The 20170-nt window shown below is 40.6% G+C and overlaps 1 protein-coding gene across 2 annotated transcripts in view; it reads right to left on the bottom strand.

Moving 5' to 3' along the window:
• gpr63 (G protein-coupled receptor 63) overlaps window positions 1-20170 on the bottom strand; it is a 142857-nt gene that overhangs the window by 99666 nt on the left and 23021 nt on the right. Inside the window, exons 2-3 of one of the 2 annotated variants that reach the window (XR_009640948.1) lie at window positions 3657-3795; window positions 1721-1761 (exon numbers count right to left, since the gene is read on the bottom strand). The gene's annotated coding sequence lies outside the window, so the exon portion shown is untranslated. The remainder of the gene's footprint in view (window positions 1-1720; window positions 1762-3656; window positions 3796-20170) is intronic. The other variant, XM_060820905.1, reaches the window with a different exon arrangement.

The following is a 20170-nucleotide window of genomic DNA, read 5'->3' as shown; positions in this document are numbered from 1 at the left end:
GGAGGTTGCACTTCGTCATGTCTAAGGAACTCTGAAGAATTGCTGCAGTGTATCTTGCATATGGTAAAGATTAGTGTGCATTGGTGGCAGAGCGAGTGAACATTTATGACAATGAACTGGATGCCAATCAAACAGTCTGATTTGTCACGTCTAGTGCCGAGCTGGAGCTACACTCATCCAGGCAAGTAAAGAGTATTCTACTCTACTCTTGACTTGTACTTGTAAATCATGGACAAACTTTGAAGAATCAGGAGACAAGTTACTCAGTGAAGATTTCCAAACCTCTGACTTGCTCTTGTAGCCATCATTTTATATATCTAGTACAATTCAGTTTCTGGTCAATGAAAATCACCAGGATATTGATAGTTGAAGGCATTAGTAGTGGTCACGCCATGGAATGTCTTGTAGAGATGTGGTTCACTGTTGGACATGATTATCACTTGAGTGACATTCATGCCGCACATTAGTCTGAGCCTTAATGGTTTATTCATTTTCAGTTTTAAACTGTTCATTGGATCTGGGCATCACTGATTAGAGCAGCAATTTTCTCCCCATTGCCAGTTGTCCAGAGGCTGGTTAAGAGTCAACCACATCGCTGTGGGTCTAGATTCACATGTAAGCCCAATCAGGATGGGCTGACAGATTTTGTTCCCTGTTGTTCAGGTCTTGCCATAATTGACTTCTTCTACTGGTTCCTTATTAATATCATATTCTTCCACATGCTCTCAATGTCATTTCTTCTCATTTCTATGATTTCCTATCACATCACTGTCTTGTGATATTCTTAATTCTAATGTAACTGCAGAGCTATAGAGGTGAATAAGCTTGAAATGTGAACAATTACTGCAGAGACTGCCTCAACTTCAGCCCACAACTCCTTTGTCAGAGAGAAGGTTGAGAGGTGACTTAACTGAGACATAAAATATAATCAGAGGGTTAAATAGGGTGGGCAGTGAGAGCCTTTTTCCTTGAATGGCAATGGCTAGCATAAGGAGACATAGCTTTAAATTGAAGGGTGATAGATATAGGACAGATGTCAGGGTAGTTTCTTTACTCAGAGTAGTAGGGGTGTGGAATGCACTGCCTGCAACAAAAGTAGACTCGCCAACTTTAAGGGCATTTAAATGGTCATTGGATAGTCATATGGACGAGAATGGAAAAGTGTAGGTTCGATGGACTTCAGGTTGGTTCCACAGGTCGGTGCAACATCGAGGGTCGAAGATCCTGCACTGCGCTGTAATGTTCTATGTAACTTCCTCTGACTGACCATGGAGAACGTGTACTTGAGTGGGACAGTGGGAATGCTGGTGATTGCAAGCTCTAGAACCTGCAGAGCTATAAGAGGTGAATAAGCTTGAAATGTGAACAATTACTGCAGAAACTGCATCAACTTCAGCCCACAACTCCTTCATGAATGCATTCCTGTGCCCAAATTGCAGAAGGAAGAATCATTTGCGCTGAACAGAAAATGTTTTGCATGTATTCTCCCTTCCTTGTGAAGTCTTTCCTCACTATGGAGGAAATGATCCTTTGAAAAATATCAACCTCTTAAACCTGCCCACAATGTCATTCAGACAAGTGCAGCTACAACAACACTCAAGAAGCTCAAAACCATCCAAGACAAAACAATTGCTTGATTGATGATGTCGGGAGTGTGAATCAATGGGCAGTGGCAGCAGTGTGAACCAAATACAGGATACAGTATAAAAACAAAACTCACCAAGCCTTGACAACACCTTCCAATTTCTCACTTTCTAGCACCTGGAAAGACAAGGGCATCAGATGACTGGTAATACCACTGCTTGCTAGTTTCCCAACAAGCAAGCCTAACATGAAACTATAATTATTGCTCCTTCACAGCTGAGAGATTAGAAGTCTAGAACTCCAATCCCAACAGCAATTTGGATGCATCTACTACATTATGGACAGAGGAAGTTCAAGAAGGCAGGTAACTATAACCTTTTCTCGGCAACTGGGGATGAGCAATAAATGCTGTTCTAGCCAGAGACTCGCATATAAGGTGAAGAATTCTTTTTTAAAATCACCATTCATCTCGATCTTTACTATTGCCCATCTATCCTTTGTTTTTCCTCTGCACACTTCATCCCTGACTATTTTGCCTGCTTTCCCAATCTTGCATCTTTCTCATGCTTTATCCTTTACCCATTCCTCAGCTCACTCCTAACTCTTTCCTCCACTCTACTTTGATTCAGTCCCAATCCTTCCTCACATTCCTTACTCTGTTTTCTTAATCCCACCTCCAACAAAACAGTTCCAGTGCAGGTAAATTCAAATAAATTAGTATGACTCATCCAGTTACTGAAAATTTTGAATATAAAATGTTGTGTGTGACTGTTCTTAATAAGATCATTATTATAAAAAAAACCCTAGGGCACTCCAAAGCTGCTTTCAGGAACATTGGGGATTTACAAATATAGAACCAAATAATTGATAGCTAGTCATTACCAGAGATAAATAAAATACAAATTAAGGTCAAATGAGGTCAGTTTTTCTACTGAATGTCTCCATGTTCAAAATGCATGCAATATCAACTGTTAAGTGCTTTTTGCTGTTCTCTTGCCTCACATGTACAATGTGCATGACCAGTTTATCTAAGCAGCAGCTTGTGTAGGAGGTATGTGACAATATCTAAATTTCAACTAGTAACTGAGTCACACAATCTCACTGGCACCAAAAGCCCAAACACATGGAAGTTAAGCTTTTGGAATAGGAGCACAAGAAATGTTTTAAGAAATAAACAAATTTTACAATGCTTTTACAGTTTTACAGATGTGACCTGTAATCTGATTCAAATCAAGCAGTAAACTGCAAACTCACCACATTATAATGCACATAAATGCAATATTCAGCTGCCCTTCTCACTATAATAACTAAGACTCGAAAGGCAGTAAAGTGGTGGCAAAATTCTCCCCCCACTGTTTTTTTTGTTATTTAATATTACTTTCAAAATGTCTGTGCATCACGCATTGTTTTGGTACAGGATCAAAATGCTACTCCTTGAGTTAATCACACTAAAATAAAGACAACCTCAGTCCATTCCCTTCCCTTCCCTACTGGACATTGCTCACTTGTCTGGAAGTTTTTTTTTCACATGCAAGGTCCACCCTAAAGGTTACAGCCCATAATGTAGCTTTCTTCTCCAGTGTACAGTTTGTGGTGCCACCTTTAGGATGAAAAGGTAAACCATCATTTCTCTGGTTATACAAGATTGTAAGAGTCAATGAGATAGGAAGACATCCCAATTTTCCTGTTCAAATAGATTTCAATCAACATCAATAAAATAAAAAAAAATCTGGTTTCCTACATAAATGAACACACAAGAGGCACTGCATGACATCAAGTTGGGACCATATTTAATTTTTAATGCACTAATTAATTTGGCTCAACACATTTCTCAAAAATATCCATCAGAAGTTTTCCATGCATGTTCAACGATAAACATGGAGGGTAAGGTTCAAAGTTCATGAGTACTTCAAAACACCACCAGCATCCATATCCCCTGCCACGCTCACTCCTCTTCCTCCCTGCACCACACCCCATGCCCACCCCGCAAACACATAGAAACAACACCACGATTAGCTTAATCTTTAAAAGATCAACGGTTTCAGATTTGGAGTTAAAAGCAGAATGACTACCTGTTATCTGATCATCAGGCTGTCCATTGTGTAATTATGGCACCATAAAACTTTGTTTATCACACCCTGGCCACCCAGGTCCATGGCACAAATCCGCAACGAATAGCTGTTCCCACGACTGGAAAAGTTACTCGAATGCCTGTGAAATATTCAAAGAGAATTGCATCAACAATTCAGTTTCCCTTTATTTCACTGACTTAAAATTTATTTTGAAACCCCTTCATGGATTAATTTAAGTGAAGAACAATATAATCACTCAGTTGAAAGCAGCAAGCTAACTAGATACTCTTGTTCACAATCCAATTTTGAAGGACTTTGAAGATAGAAGGATGGGTTGTTTCATGAAATCACTGCAAAAGCTTTACAGCGTTTTATAAACTGGGAAATTCTGGAAAATTACTGCAATCTGGAAGCAGGAGATCGAAAAGAAAACATATTTAAATTAAAAATGGCACACACAAGGGGAAATCTGCTAATAATTCAATCTATTGCTGCATAAAAAATTGGCAAAGAACAATTGAAATTAACTCAATTGTGCCTTGGATTTTCTTTTGAAGATTAACACTCAAATGCAATCTTAATGTGTTAGAGCATAGCTTTGGAAGTGGGAGAAGACAATTTGTCATGTAGGATTACAAGCTGAAATTTCAAGGTGACAAGATCTGAGGCTGCAATGGTGGGGTCCGCTCCTCCCACTTTCATAGGATGTCCCTCCTACCCACTCTCCATTCTTATCAATGGGTTGTGACAACTTAAAAGCTTTTAAGCAGTCCACAGAAGGGAAGGTTTGGGAAGGACTAAATTAGAGCAATATGCGTGCATAATATTTAGATTTAAGTTTTACCTGTGTCAATTTTGAAAACATTTAAAATTTGCATTATTTTGTTCAAAATGTTGACTTTTGCATCTCACTCAGAAGGTAATTTGGAAGGATTAATAAGTCAATATTAATTTAAGCCAAAGACTGGCTTAAATTTAAATAAAACCCTGACCAAAATGAACAGAAATAACTTATTTTCTGTCTTTTGGTTTGTGTAACAAATATGTTTGGTCTATTTTCTACATGTCTGCTTTTTAGAACTAGCCATGTTGGTCATGTCTTCAATATACATTTATCATTAAAAAGAATTCTGATTTGACATAACAATTCCAATTTAATATAGCAAATAATCCCAAGACACTATATGTACACAAGAGGACATCAAAAATAATTTCATATCAAGCCACAAAAGGAGATTTTAGAACAGATGGCCAAAGCCTTGACAGAAAATACCTAAACGTAGGTGGCATGGAGCTCAGTGGTTAGCACTGCTACCTCACAGCTCCAGGGACCTAGGTTCAATTCCAGCCTTGGGTGACTGCCTGGGTGGAGTCTGCACATTCTCCCTGTATCTGCGTGAGTTGCCTCCAGGTGCTCCGGTTTCCTTCCACAATCCAAAAATGTGCAGGTTAGGTGAATTGGCCATGCTAAATGTCCATAGTGTTCAGGGATGTGTAAATTAGGTGCATTAGTCTAAGGTAAAATGTAGAGTAGTCGGGGAAGGGATCTGAGTAGATTACTCTTCAGCGGGTTGGTGTGGACCTTCTAGGCTGAAGGGCCTGTTTCGATACGGTAGGGAATCTATGATTCGAGAAAAAGCATAGGACAGATGCAAATCATTGGAAGGGGTTTTCCGAACTTTAGTGACCAGGCAGATGAAGATACAAGTGACAGTGATTAAGGTTTGGAATATTAATTTCAAAATGTCTGTGCATCACACATTGTTTTGGTACAGCATCAAAAATGGTATATACCCAAAACATTGACTTTGCCACCTCCTGATGCTGCCTGACCTGGAGTGTTTGTCTAGCTTCCTGCTTGTTTTCTTCGGATTCCAGTATCTGCAGATATTTTCTCTAAACAATTTTAAAGGCGTCAAATAGAAGTGGAGGAACCTGGATGTATATTTGCATGTTTGGGTAGCAGGTCATGTTGAGAGAGTAGTTTATAGTAACCAAGGCTGTACTAGTGGGGCACAGAGTACAGAAACAAGGAAGCTTGTTGAAGTTGTACAAGGACATAAGAAATGGGAGTGGAAATAGGCCATTCAGCCTTTTAAATCTGCCCTGCTATCCAACAAGATCAATGGCTGATCCAATTATGGACTTAACTATATTTTGCTTCCTGCCCTTTGGTAACGCTCAGTGCTCGTTAATCAAAAATCTGTCAAACTCAACACTGATTATATTCAATGACCCACTTTCTCTGTGGAATAAAAAATATTGAAGGACTAATTATCTATTAGAAAAAGATTGCTTCATTTACTTTTTGTACTTAAAATACATCAGATAAGTCCACATTATTTAATGTCAATGCAACCTTTCTATGTCTACTCTGACTCAATACCCACCTTGTCACTGTCCAAAGGGGTTACATCTCACACACATTTTCTTAAATTTTCAGAAATTTTCCATCTTGCCAGATCCTATATGTATTCCCTAATTAAACAGCCCGAGAGGCCTGTCCACACTAATCTATTAAGATTGAACAAATGCAAGGAGGAGAAATACTTATCAACACTATCAAATGCTGGCTTAGCATGAGCTAGAATTGTGTGCCAGGTACTTGGCACTGTACTCAAGAAAAGATGCAAAACCATTGCAAAAGTGCAGAAAACATTCACAGGAACAGTATTGAGGTTAAGGAAGTTCAGTTAAGTAGATTGTTTGGAGCAGTTGAAATGGTTATCCTTGGGGTAGAGAAGGAGACAGAAGATCAGCCAGAAGATTCAAAATCATGAGGGGTCTGAACAGAGTACAATGGAAACACTGGTCTTACTCTTCACAAGGATTGACAGTGAGGGCACATTTCAAATTTAAGGTGTCAAAAAGAAAAAAAAACACAAGCAAAAGTGACATGAGGAAAAACGTTCCTACATTGCAAGTGGGCAGGATAGTTGAGACATTCAAAGGGAATTGGGTTGTTCTTTTTTTAAAAAGGAAGAATGTTCATGATTATGGGAGAAAATGGAAGAAAGACACAAGACCAATTGCTCACTTAAGATTCACTGCAAAATGGCTAACATCATGTTTCGGTGGATGGATTTGTTTGGGGATGGTTTCTTGCTCCAAGACCTTGCAAGACTCTCTTACCAAATTTGCTTCATTAACTACTAGCCGCCCCTCTTGCCCGATTCCAGTCCTATCCTACTACTCATCACTCTCTCAGGAACAACTTGGAACTAGCAACTTTTGATATTCACCAAAAGACCAGCAATCCTTGATGCCACTACATTGTTTCAAAAACTGCAGTACATTGACAAATGTTTGCAAACCAGCCTAGCCTCTCACCAGCAGGGTGATGACACATCAGTCACAAAGCCATGCAGTGTGTGTGGCACATTCACTTCCTCACACACACAACCCTTTTCTCTCACCCTCAATGCTGCTTAACTATCTCACACACACAACTTACTTGTGCATGGTTACAGCCATCTAAACAACCTCTCTGTCCACTCTGACTCAATGCCCACTGGATACCTTCATCTTGTCACTGTCCAATTGGGGTACATCACACACAGGCAAGCAATTGGACAATTCCAAATATTAACTTTTAATGACAGTCAACTGAACAAAAACAAGAGGTTGTAGTTCACCCTCATAATGCAATAAAGTGCCCTTGCAACAGCGTTCCAAAGACAGTTACCACTGTGATATGCAATGCAGTTCTATGCTTCGAAAATCAAGAGTGTGTTGCTGGAAAAGCACAGGAGGTCAAGCAGCAGGAGAATCAACATTTCAGGCATAAGCCCTTCATCAGGATTATGTACACTCTGTCTGAACTGTACTGCAAGGGTGCACACCATCCCCTATACTCACACCCTGAACTGAGTCAAATATTGGGAATTATCATCAGCAAACCAAATGGGTGTTCTACAATGGGTCTGGTTGAAGAATGGTTAGCATCAAGAGGGTAGAAAGATATAGCTTGTCAGGCGGCATCTGAGGAGCCGGATAATTGACGTTTCAGGCTTCAGCCCTTCATATCCTCATTCCTGATGAAGGGCTTATGCCAGAGGCATCGATTCTCCTGCTCCTCGGATGCTGCCTGACCTGCTGTGCTTTTCCAGTAACACACATCTGACTCTGATCTCCAGCATCTGCAGTTCTCACTTTCTCCTATGTTTCTAAAATGTTCAAAAGTGGATTGGAGAGGTGTTGTGAGGATAATGAGGGGTTGGCAATGTCCATAGCAGAGAAGTTTGCATTGCTGGTGCCCATGGATCATGCCCTGAGATCATGTTGCTTGGTGAACAACATGAAGATTCTTTATAGCCAGCAGCAAGCTGAAATTGTCAGGTACCCACTCTGGCTTCCATATCAAGAACTCTCAGTATCCAGTTCACTCTCTGTGGTGGAATGATTGGAAGCTGCAATATTATAAGGCAATATTTGCAGTTAATAAGGACATTAACAGGCATTAATCCACCTTTACAGGCAACTCACTTCATTCAACAGAGAATTTCACCTCAACACCCAAAATCTCCTGACATTGCAATAGGCATTAATTCTCATCACAGCCTACGTCATTCAGACCCCTGTAAGATTCCACCTTATGATACCAATCTATCTAAACCATTTAATATTAGTTGGCAAGTAGAAAATGTATAAATCTTAAAACTCTATTAACCGTTTAAAAGAGAAACTGCACACGATCCTCCCAAACATACAATTATAACTTACTTGCCTACTCACAAAAAGAAATATGCTGAATTTAGTAGCTCAGGCACTCTGGTTGTACTTACTGCTCAGGGGCTCCGTCTTCTCAAGAATGTAGAATGGACAATAGATGCAGTGTGAGCAAGCAATGTCCATGACTTGTGAAGGGATTTGAATAAAACAAAACATCAAGTCAAGATAGGATCAAGTTAGTCTTGCAGCGAGATTCTATACATGCCAGAAATCCAGAAAGAAAGTGATAAAAATAGGATTTCGCACTTCACTACTCTATGTGTGCTAGAGATAGAACAAGAGCTGTAACGATCAATCTTTGGACAGGATGCCAAATATAATGCAATTCCGGATATACATATCCATTTTCCCTGAGGAAATCCCGTGATAGTTAACTGGCTTGGAATATTATCAGAGACCATAAGAGAAGAAATCATGTCAACACGTAATCAGATCCATTATCTAATGATCACAGGTTGATGGACCTTAGAGGTTTGAGTATGAATAAAACTACTTTCCAGTCAACAATTACATTATTATGCCTCTCAACAATAAATAAAGTGGGAAGAGAGAATGTAGAAGAACTCTGACTAATACTCCATAGAGAACTGAATAAAATAATGACAAGAGGGAATTTTGAGGTGATAATTGCAGAACTGACTCCAACTTCCAGACTCTGCACATACGCAATTAAACATGAAAATCTACAAGTATTTATCCATAATTCTGCACCTCTTTACTGGGTCCCCACAGTCAATTAATTAAAGACATTGCAATGATGAGAACCTGCCATTTTCAGCTATTGATCTCACTAGAAAACACTCAGAAATGTTACATTAATGATTGAGTTACACCTTGAGTCCTTAAATGATGTATTAGGTTCATATTTATGAATGAACTACCTCTCCAGCTCGGAAATACTAATGGTCTCTCTGAAATGTTAGGTTTCTCTGTAATGGCAATAAATCAGCTAATGCTTTTAAGATTCATTTTCTACCATTGTCACATTTGCATTTTCCAGTTTTTATCTGGCTCCTATAAAATGATATAAAGAAAGTACATTTTAGTTTCTGGTTTGTTGGTCGTGAGAATACTTCAATGTTATAAACCACTTCCTTTATGTGGAGGTTGACACTTTACTCAACACCTGACACTTCTGAACACCTGCGGAGACTTATTAGTCAACCTGACAACACTCCACTCACACCATTTATATGATCTTTTGATCTCTCTGCTATAAATTCTGTGCCTATGTGCCTCTCTACACTTAACCTAACAAAGGGGTAGTGCTCCGAAAGCTTGTGATTTCAAATAATCATATTGGACTTTGACCTAGTTGTGTGCGACTTCTGACCTTGTCATTTCCTTCATGACATCCCCCTGAAAATCTCAACTTGGCAAACATTGAAAAGAGAAACTTCATGCCACAAATATCATGCTGATAGCTTTCTTCGTGGTCGGAGATTGAAGAGATTCATGTTTAATCTGGTTCCGTTAATTGAAAGCCTGCTAAGAACCAGCTGCGTTAAAGGGAAGCCTGCTGAGAACAAATGGAATTGCAGGAAATGTTGCTATGAACAAGCTACCGAGCTGACCTTTCCCAATTCTGAAATGAAAATCTTCACCAGTTCAGGGTGTAACATTTGTCCTTTTGTTTGAAAGACCATCTCAAGATCAGGTTTCCTGCTCAAGGCTGTGTCTGCAAGACTTCAAAGACAACCATGTTTGATTGATGACTTGAATACTTTAGTCAGAGCAATAGGACAACAGACTCCGGTACATTCTCTACTTCATCCATTTGCCTTCAAAAATAATTCATTGCTCAAAATGCAATTTCTTCAGAAAGCTCATCACTTCAGATAATTTATTTTTCTCTTTTCTGAAGACTGTGTCCCTCTCTTGGGGATATTTATAGGAGTAAATATTTATAAATCTACATTATCAACAGCGAATATTGCAGCTTTATGGAATAAGTTTTGTTTTTATAATAAATCCATAACTTACTACAAAACCTGGTGGAGAAATATGATTAAAAACATTGAGGGGGATTTAATTGGTCAACTTGGTAACTGGAACAATTTTAGACATAAGCCCTTCATCAAGAATGAGGCTTGTGGGGCAGGGGGGATGGGGTTGGGGGCACAGGGCAGGTTGCTCAGAATGCGATAGGTAGATGAAGGTGGGGGAGAAGGTGATAGGTCGGAGAGGAGGGTGGTGTGGATAGATGGAAGAGATGATGGACAGGTCAAGAGGGCGGTACAGAGTTAGAGGTTTGGAACTGGGATAATGTGGGGGGAGGGGAAATGAGGAAATTGTTGAAATCAACATTGATCCTGTGTGGTTACAGGGTCCCAAGGCGGAATATGAGGCGTACTACTTCCAGGCGTCGGATGATAAGGGCTTGCTGGTAGAGGAGGCCCAAGACCTGCATGTCCATTACAATGTGGGAGAGGAAGTTGAAGTGTTCAGCCATGGGGTGGTGGAGCTGGTTGGTGAGGGTGTCCCAGAGATGTTCTCTGAAATGATGAGCAAGTTGGCGTCCTGTCTCCCCGATGTAGAGGAGACCACATTGGGTGCAACGGATGACATTGGTGGGGACACAGGTAAATTTCTATTGGATGTGTAAAGATCCTTTGGGGCCTTGGACAGGTGTAGGGGGCGAGAGGAGGGAATTTTGTGCTTCCCACGGTAGCAGGGGAAGGTGCCGGGAATGGGGTGTGGGCTGGTGAAGGCAGGGATCTGACGAGGGAATCGCAGAAGGAATGGTCTCTCTGGAACACTGATAGGGGTGGAGAGGGAAATATAGCCCACACTCCAACCCACATACCACTGCGGGCACCTTCCCCTGCCACCGTAGGAAGCACAAAACCTGCCCCCCCTCACCTCTGTCCAAGGTCCCAACAGATCCTTCCACATCTAACAGAAATTTACCTATACCTCCACCAGTGTCATCTACTGTACCTGTTGCACCCAATGTGGTCTCTTCTACGTTTGGAAGGCAGGATGCCAACTTGCAGATCATTTCAGAGAGCATCTCTGAGACACCCGCACCAACCAACCTGGCCACCCAGTGGCTGAACACTTCAACTCCCCCTTCCACTCTGCCAAGGACATGCAGATCCTGGGCCTCCTCCATTGCCAAACCCTTGCCACCCAGTGCCTAGAGGAAGAACGCCTCATATTCGACCTTGGGACCCTGCAACCACACAGGATCAATGCGGATTTCACCGGTTTCCTCATTTCCACCCCCTCCCCTCACATTATCCCAGTCTCAAGCCTCCAACTCTGTTCCGCCCTCTTAACCTGTACATTGTCTTTCCCATCTATCTGCTCCACCCTCCTCTCTGACCTTCAGCTACCTATCACGTTCTGAGCTACCCTATCCTCCCCAAACCCCATCCCCCCCTCCCATTTATCTCTCAGCCCCCCAGCCCACAACCCTCATTCCTGATGAAGGACTTTATGCCTGAAATGTTGATTCTCATGCTCCTCGGATGCTGTCTGACCTGCTGTGCTTTTCCAGCACCATACTCTCAACTCTGATCTCCAGCATCTGCAGTCTTCACTTCCTTCTAACTGGAAAAATCTGTTTTATACCGCGAACTGCATTGACTAAAGAAACAGCGTTTGCCTCCAGCCTCATTCATAAAAAATCACAGACCACTTCTGAATAGAAATTAGGGAACAGCAGTAAGTGCTGCCATTCCCAGAGATGTCCACATTCAGTGAATGGCTTTTTAAAAATATGAAGCGATTTGCTTAAAGGAGGTAAATTGTGAGAGAGGCGGAATAAGAACAGCATAAAACCAATACTGTCCCCATGCTGTGTTTTAGTCGAAAATTTTGCAAGCAAGAGAAATGTCTCGAGCCAATTGGTGATCAGGAGCTAAGCTTTAGTCAAAGCCGTTATTTCAAAACAATCATTGATGACAAGGTCATGAGTCCTAAGGGCTTTCTTCAGAGTGAACATTTATTCTGGATAGAAATGCCAAGGATGGCAACCATTGTTGATCTAATACTACAGTCCAGGGAGTTAACAGTAGGAGGGATGCAAAAAATCAGAACTGAACACAGCACTCAAATGTGACATTAGCAATGCAATGTACAGCTTCAGCAATGACAGCTTCCAATTTACCAGCGTGATGATCTACATCCAAATAATTTCTGAGTCTCTTCAATATCTTTCTCAACTACAGGTACAGACAGGTAGACTGTTCAAAGGTGTTTGTCGACACAGTATCTAGTGCCTGATTAGTCTATTTTACATCTGTTACTTACAGGGGAAAGAAAGTCAGGCATTTCTTTTCACCTCTACTTTTAGGATCACAGATGATGATTAAGGGGCTTCAACATAATTCTTCTGACCTTTCATTTTGTACCTTTGGTACAGCTATCACAGTTAAAGCCAAATAATCTACAGTGAACAACATTATACATGCCTCTCACATTTAAAGCTCTGGAGTAAATCCCTTGACAGTCTTTCTTTCTCCAATTAAACCATTTCAATGTAAATATTCACATCAGAAACACAACCTCAAGTCCCAGAACATCCATTATGTTCACTGTCAGCTTGGCTTGTTTGGGAGCAACCTCACTCTAAATTAGTAAGGTATTAGTCCAAGGACTTGTTTAGGACTTAAGCATACTCCAGTATGGTACTGAAGGTACTGCCAAATTGCCAAAGCACTTTTCACACAAAAAGAAATGCATGTTTGTTGAGTTTTTGCTAAGCAACAATCCTTTTATTTCAGTCATCAGACTACAGCGCTGCACAAACCTTCAAACTCCTGTCCCGATAAATCAACGTTTTAAAGACATTTTCCACTGTCTGCGAAGATACTGAGAGGAACCATGTCACATTAACAAAAACATACAATTTAATTTGTTTGTGATTGATAGTAACTTTAAATTTAGGCAGAAAGTTGTTAATTTCCTGTATTGGGAAAATTATTAACATTATCTGAGTCAGTTTAAAGCTTTCAAGAAAATAACTAAAATTGTATCTTTTAATAAATCAGTATTTTACTGTGAGTTTGTAAACTTTTGCTTGTAAATAACAGAAAACATCACTGACTGGACAGAGGCAACTGACTATTTTAATCACGATCATAAAGCTTTTTTACTTACTGATGACCAATTGACTGCAATGGTTCTAGATTTGAGGAACTCTAATTACAAGGTTAAATTACAGAAGCTAGAGTTGTTCACCTTAGAGTACAGGAGATTGAGAAGAAAGTTGATAGATGTACATAGAACATAACAGCGCAATACAGTCCCTTCAGCCCTCGACGTTGCACCAACGTGTGAAATTAATCTGATGCCCATCTAAACTACACCGTTCCATTATTATCCATATGTCTGTCCAATGCCCATTTAAATGCTCCTAACGCTGGCGAGTCTACTACTGTTGCAGGTAGGTTGTTCCACGCCCCTACTACTCTGAGTAAAGAAACTATCCCTGATATCTGTCGTAAATCTACCACCCCTCAATTTAAAGCTATGTCCCCTCGTGTTAGCCTTCACCGAGGGAAAAAGGCTCTCACTGTCCACCCTATCTAACCCTCTGATTATCTTATACATCTCAATTAAGTCACCCGACAACCCTCTTCTCTCCAATGAAAGCAGCCTCTGTTCCCTCAGCCTTTCCTCATAAGACCTTCTTTCCATACCAGGCAACATCCTAGTATATCTCCTCTGAACATTTCCAAAGCTTTCACATCCTTCCTATAATATGGTGACAAAAACTATATGCAATACTCCAGGCGCGTCCTTACCAGTGTCTTGTCCTGCTGAAGTATGACTTCATGGCTCCGAAATTCAATCCCCCTACCAATAACCGTCAACATACCATATGCTTTCTTAACAACTCTATCAACCTAGGTGGCAACTTGCAGGAATTTATGCACTTGGACATCAAGACCTCTGTTCATTTACAGTGCCAAGATTTTTACCATTAGGCCAGTACTCCTGTTACTTCTTCTGAAGTGAACTACCTCGCACTTTTCTACATCAAACTCCATTCTCAACCCAGCTCTGTATCTTATCTACGTCTCGCTGTAACCCACAACATCCTTCAGCACTAACCACAAATCTGCCTACCTAGTGTCATATGCAAATTTACTAACCCATCCTTCTACACAGAACATAGAAAAGTACAGCACAGAACAGGCCCTTCTGCCCACAACGTTGTGCCGAGGATTAATACTAAACTAAACTAAAATAAACTAACCTATGCACCCCGTCAATTCACCGCTGTCCATGTACATGTGCAGCAGTTGTTTAAATGTCCCTAATGACTCTGCTTCTACAACTACCACTGGCAACATATTCCATACATTTACAACTCTCTGCATAAAGAACCTACCTCTGACGTCTCTGCTATACCTTCCTCCTAACACCTTAAAAACTATAACCCATTGTGGCAGTCAATCCTGCCCTGAGGAAAAGTCTCTGGCTATCAACTCTATCCATGCCTCTCCCTACCTTGTCCATCGCAATCAGGTCACCTCTCTTCCTCCTTCTCTCCAAAGAGAAAAGTCCGAGCTTAGTCAACCTGTCTTCGTAAGATCAGCCCTCCAGTCCAGACAGCATCGTGGTAAACCTTCTTTGCACCCTCTCCAAAGCCTCTGCATCTTTCCTATAATAGGGTGATCAGAACTGGACACAATGTTCCACGTGTGGTCTCACCAGGGTCTTGCAGAGCTGCAGCAAAACTTCCCGACTCTTAAACTCAATACCCCTGTTAATGAAAGCCAAAACAACATATGGTTTCTTAACAACCCTATCCACTTGGGTGGCAATTTTGACAGATCTATGCACTCGAACACCAAGATCCTGCAGTTCCTCCACACTGCCAAGAATCCTGTCTTTAATCCTATATTCAACGTTCAAGTTCAACCTTCCAAAATGCATCACTTTGCATTTATCCAGGTTGAACTCCATCTGCCATTTCTCAGCCCAGTCTGCCTCCAGTCAATATCACGCTGCAGCCTGCAACAGCCCTCCATGCTATCAATGGTACTTCTGACCTTGGTGTCATCGGCAAATTTACTAACTCATCCCTCAACCTCCTCATCCAAGTCATTGATAAAACCTACAAAGAGCAGAGGCCCAAGAACAGAGTCCTGCTAGATACCATTCACCACTGACGTCCAGGCAGAATACTTACGATTTGTAACCACTCTCTGCCTTCCGTCAGCCAACCAATTCTGAATCCAGGAAGCCAAATCTCCCTGTATCACACACCTCCTGACTTTAATAAATGAGCCTACCATGGGGGAACATTATCAAATGCCTTGCTGAAATCCACTGCCCGACCTTTGTCAACCTGTCTCGTCACCTCCTCAAAGAAGTCAGTAAGATTTGAGACATGACCTGCCTCTCACAAAGCCATGCTGACTGCTTTTAATCACGCTATGCTTTTCCAAATAGTCATAAATCCTACCCCTCAATTCTTTCCAAAACCTTGTTGACCACAGATATAAGACTGATTGGTCTGTAATTGCCAGGGATTTCCCTTCTTGAAAAGAGGAACATTTGCCACCTCCAGTACGACTCCTGTGGGGAGTGAGGAAGCAAAGATCTTCATCAAAGATCTAGGCTCACATCCAGATCATTTATAAAAATGACTAATAGCAGTGGCTCCATAACAGATCCTTGCAACATACCACTAGTAACAGAGCTTCAGGATGATCATTTCCCATCAACCACCACCCTGTCTTCTTTCAGCTAGCCAAGTTCTGATCCAATTCATTAAGTCACCTTCAATCCCGAAACTCCGTATTTTGTGCAATAACCTACTGCGTGGAACCTTATCAAATGCCTTGCTGAAGTCCATATATACCACATCAACCACTTTACCTTCTTCCACCTGTTTTGTCACCTTCTCAAAGAACTCAATAAGGTTAGTTAGGCTCGACCTACCCTTCACAAAACTGTGTTGACGGTCTCTAATCAAATTATTCCTTTCCAGATGATTATAAATCCTATCTCTTATAGCCCTTTCCGACACCTTATCCACAACCAAAGTAAGGCTGACTGGTTTATAATTACCAGGGTAGTCTCGACTCCCCTTCTTAAACAAGGGAACAGCATTTGCTATCCTCCAGTTTTCTGGCACTACTCTTGTCGACAACGATGACATAAAGATCGAAGCCAAAGACTCTACACAATCTCCTCCCTGGTTTCCCAGAGAATCAGAGGATAAATCCCATCCAGTCCAGGGGTCTTATTTATTTTCAGATCTTCCAAAATTGCTGAACCTCCTCGTTATCAAATGCAATCCCATCTAATCTAGTAGTCTATGTCTCCATATTCTCACTAACATTGTCCTGTTCCAATGCGAATACTGATAAAAAGTATTAAGCACTTCCCCTATGTCTTCAAATTCCACACACAACTTCCCACTACTATCTTCAATTGGCCTTAATCTTACTCTAGGCATTTGTTTATTCCTGATATATCTATGAAAGGCCTTAGGGCTTTCCTTGATCCTATCCGCTAACAACTTCTCATGTCCCCTCCCGGCTCTTCTTAGCCCTCTCTTGAGATTTTCTGGCTAACTTATAACTCTCAAGCCCCCTAACTGAGCCTTTCCACCTCATCCTCACATAAGCCTTCTTCTTCCTCTTGACAAATTCTTTGGTAAACCATGGCTCCCTCTCTCGTCAACTACCTCCCTGCCTGATAGGTATAGATTTATCAAGGGCCTGCAGTAGCTGTTCCTTGAATAAGTTCCACATTTCAAGTGCGTCCATCCTCTGCAGTTTCCTTTTCCATCCTATATCTTGCCTCATCGCATCATAGTTGACTTTCCCCCAGTTATACCTCTTTCCCGGAGGTATATACCTATCCCTGTCCATTGCTATTTTAAACATAACCGAATTGTGGTCACTATTGCCAAAGTGCTCACCTACCTCCAAATCTAACAGCTGGCTATGTTCATTCCCCCGGTACCAAATCCAGTATGGCATCACCCCTTGTTGATCTGTCTACATACTATGTCAGAAAACCCTCATGCACACAGTGAACAAAAACCAATCCATCTAAACTCCTTGAACTATCGTCTTCCCAGTCAATGTTGGGGAAGTTAAAGTCCCCCATAACAACTACCCCGTTACTCTCGTTCCTACTGAGAATCATCTTTGCTATCCTTTCTTCTATATCCCTGAAACCATTCGGAGGCCGCAGAAAACTCTCAACAGGGTGACCTCTCCTTTCCTGTTTCTAACCTCAGCCCATACTACCTCAGTGGATGAGTCCTCAAATGTTATCACAACTGCAATAATACTATCCTGACTAACAATGTCCCAGCACCCCACCCACCCCCCCGCCCCCTTATCATCTTCTCTGTTCTTACTGAAATAACATACTTATGACTTTTGATAACTGAAAAGGGAAAACTGTGCCCTTTAGTCAATGCAAGGATTAGGAGACACAAAGTTAACTGTTTTGTGGATGGAATGCACTGCCTCAGACCGTGGTGGAGGCAGAATCAACAGAGGTATTCAAGGAAACATTTGATGATCATTTAAATCGAAATAACATGCAGCATTATGGAGGAAAGGTGGGGAGAGTGGCCACAAGTCACGATGCTCATTCGGAACGCTAACGTTGACACGATGGGCCAAGTAGCCTCCTCCGGCACCATCACAATTCTGTGATCACCTGCTACCAGCAGAAAGTAACAACTACAGCTTCAATCAGTAGCTTACTGCATATCCCTGGATGCAAGAACAGTGGTTAGGCCTCAACTGGAGTTTTGTTCAACTCTTAACAGCACACACATCATCAAGGCTGCAGAGAAAGTACTGCAGAAATTCAATGTAATGGTATTGAGAAAGGGATTGAATCATTTATGGTTATCCTCCTTCAAGCAATGAAATTTAAGAGATAATTTGAGAGAGGTTTCAAAATCATGACAGATTTTGATCGAGTAAATATGGTGTAATGGTTTCCACTGGCAGAAGTTTCAGTAACCGGAGGGCACAGATTAACCATAGAACTAAAAATTACATCAGAAGACATTTTTTATTGACATAGCAACTTGTGCACTGGGATGTATGACAGTGGTGGAAGCAGCTTCAAATAAGTTTAAAATTGAATTGTATCAATATTTGCCAATCTTGTAGATTGCAGATTCACCTACCACGAGCTGTCCTGTCATGGTGTATCACACTTAGATGTCTTGTGTTACTCTGACACAACTACAGCTATACACTTCAAAAGCCTTGTTATATCCATCATCCAACTGTGACTAGGTCAACTTTTCTTTCTGCTGCCTTTTATTTTGGCCACTAAAGCGTTTTAGCTCTGATCAAATGGCCAAACTATTGGCACTTTTTTTCTGGATGACCCATTTTAAGAATTATTTGTATCCTTGCAAATTCAAGCACACCTTCATTTGACACATTCATAATTTGGATTTTTAAGCATTTATCTTAGCATTCACATTTCAAAGGGCCTCCATTGCCTGCCACAGATAAGAACTCATTATCTAGATTTCTGACATATCCAGAAAAGTACATAGAATGTAACATTTTCTGAGCATTTCTCTCATTCCTGGGCAAAGATTAAGTTTAACCAACTCCAGATTTTGACTTGTTTCTTTATCTTTTTTGGCTTAAAAAGGACTAAAGTAATAAATTACTGGTTTGTCTGTAAAATATCAAAGTCAAGGCTTCCACAAATATGGTTATAAAAAACAATTTTGATTCAAATTAAAGAAATCCAAAACTGATAAAATCGCATGCCCTCCTAAATGACTTCTGCTCGACCATCCATCATGGCTGATAAGTTTCTCAACCCCATTTTCCCACCTGCTCCTCGATCACCTCGATCACCTCGATACTCAAGAACCTCAATCTTAAATACAGTCAAATCATCTGCCTTCTGTGGCAATGAATTCCATAGATTCACTACTTTCTGGCTGAATAAGTTTTTCCTTATCGCTGTTCTAAATATACTGAAAATGTTAACATAAATCAATGTCACATTTCAGATTTTAATTCTTCAGGGGGCATACAGGTACCAATATGTTTGAATACCGCACTAGGAGCTAAACTTTCATATCTACATGTTATTTTTATGAGAAAATTTGAAATTAAAAAGATCAGATTCAAACATTTCCATGCTTAGTTTCCCACTTAAAGAGTTAACCTTTTATGCTACCTTAATTTAGAAAATAAAAGTACAGAAAAATCATGAAAGACACCATAAGCTTCTTCATTCAATTGCATGCAATTGAAATTGGAGAGCAATTTAGTAATAAAAATTTGAAGGTTGAGACTCATTCGCTTTAACATTAGTTTGCTTAATGGCACTGATATAGTCACACTATTTCAAAGCCAACTGTGCTATTGTTTAATCAACAGGATGTTTAACTTCAGGGTAGTTATTTATTTAATAATAGACTATATTCATTGTTTGACAGTGATTCTCCAATCTCCAAATCAAGCTGTTACACTAATATATTTTAGGGAGTACTGAAGTTTAAAAATAAAGGGCAATGGAAGGTCACTCTGGTGAGCAAAGCTTGGTGATGACAAGATTTACAGAGGACCACAAGATTTTAATAGCTTAAAGAATGACACATTCTTGTGACAAAGAAGCTTTATTCCACAAATGGCTTACTTACATTTGCAGACCAGATTATATAGAAAAAATATTTTGCTGATTGTGTGCATTAAATTTCCTATAAGTGTTGGTTGGTTTCCGGTGTACAAATGCAGGCACAATGGATCAAATGGCCTTCTTCACTCCATGACAATACGGTGATAATGTACTATTCTCCACATTCAGTTACT

The sequence above is a fragment of the Hemiscyllium ocellatum genome, chromosome 3 (assembly GCF_020745735.1).
Source record: "Hemiscyllium ocellatum isolate sHemOce1 chromosome 3, sHemOce1.pat.X.cur, whole genome shotgun sequence".
NCBI classification, from domain to species: Eukaryota; Metazoa; Chordata; class Chondrichthyes; order Orectolobiformes; family Hemiscylliidae; genus Hemiscyllium; species Hemiscyllium ocellatum.
The sequence above is the reverse complement of the archived record's forward strand: the minus strand, read 5'-3'. Positions and strand labels throughout refer to the sequence as shown.